The 1,474-nt window shown below is 36.5% G+C and overlaps 1 non-coding gene across 1 annotated transcript; it reads left to right on the forward strand.

Moving 5' to 3' along the window:
- The first annotated feature begins 415 nt into the window (after positions 1–415).
- On the forward strand, positions 416–576 carry LOC129683463 (U1 spliceosomal RNA). Its single transcript, XR_008721148.1, has one exon. It is a non-coding gene; the product is annotated as a U1 spliceosomal RNA (small nuclear RNA).
- The last annotated feature ends 898 nt before the right edge of the window (positions 577–1,474 follow it).

Raw genomic sequence — 1,474 nt, forward strand, 5'->3', positions numbered from 1 at the left:
ATCAGGCTTGGACTGCTTAAACCATACACATTGTAAAGGTTTTCACAATGGGCCTTATATTTGCAAAATGCATCCCAAGTCAGAAATAACCTGAAGGTGTGTCTCCATATACCTTAAGCATGGGATTGACTCAGAGACCTAACACAGAAGTGCTGTTTACAGTGAACACTGGATTCCTTGGCCATCAGCTTCACCTCTGAGACTGTGTAGTGAAGACCAGCATACAAGTATTCTATGTTTGTGATTATCTCATATAAAAAAACTAAACCTTGTATGAACTTACATCATTGCTGTGATTACCTTGGGAAAAGACAAAAATCATGGGGGAGGGTATCTCAGGAGATACAATGCTTGCTATGCGAATAGGAGGTCCTAAGTTTGATTAGCCAGAACTCATGTAAAAACTGGGGATTAAATACTAACCTAACATAGGAAATACCATGATCACAAGGTGGTTTTCCCTGGGAGAGACTTAGTCAATGTACTCTGAATATGCTGTCCACTGTGATTTCCCCAAATGCAGGAAACTCAACTGTATAATTTGTGGTAGTGAAGACTGCATTCATGCTTTCCCCTGAATCAGGGGAGAAAACTGGGCATTCTAATGCATAATTCAATACTATACAGCAAGATGGGAAGTACAGACATGACTGTAGCTAGAAGCTCAAGAACTGACAAAACTGGAATACACAGAAATGAGGTGAAAGATGAGGATCATCATTCAATATTGTTCTGACTTCCACACATGTGCTATGGTGTTCATGTGCCTATATTCACATTCATCAACACACACACACACACACACACACACACACACACACACACACAAGATAAAACATGAGAAAATATATTTTCAATTAAAAATTTTAAATATTTTTAAGGTTACAGTCCTTTCTGTATTTTTTTCTTTGCTAATTTTAGTCTGTGTCTTCACTGTGTAGAGAACTATAACAATCTTTCCTGAGAATTCAATCCTTATAATAAATCATAGATATTAGTGATTACTTGGGGGACTGACAACAGAGCATTATAGATATTTCTTAAAAACCAAATGATCAATTGTTAATTGAGAAATAAACTCACCATTCATAACTAGAATTCCCATCTTTCATTCCACCTTCAATCTGAATAGCTTCCTATACAGCACAAATACAAAGACTCACTCATATAAACCACATTATATTACTTGAAAAAGAAATATTATTTCATTTAATATATCTTTGCCAGATACACAGTTAATCTAGTTAATCACACCCAGCTTATTCTGTCAGAACATTCATAGGAAGCCACTTCTATCTTTGCCTTTAGTAGACTGATGTATGCTTGCATTTTCTCTGCTCAGATAATTTGTCTGGAATTAAAGTGTGCAATCCTAATGTAGACAGATGGAAGTACTCATTCAAAACCATTCCTTCTTTCCTTCCTTCCTTCCTTCCTTCCTTCCTTCCTTCCTTCCTTCCTTCCTTCCTTCCTT

This window comes from Psammomys obesus, unplaced genomic scaffold, assembly GCF_907164565.1.
Source record: "Psammomys obesus unplaced genomic scaffold, mPsaObe1.curated_primary_1811, whole genome shotgun sequence".
Classification (NCBI taxonomy): domain Eukaryota; kingdom Metazoa; phylum Chordata; class Mammalia; order Rodentia; family Muridae; genus Psammomys; species Psammomys obesus.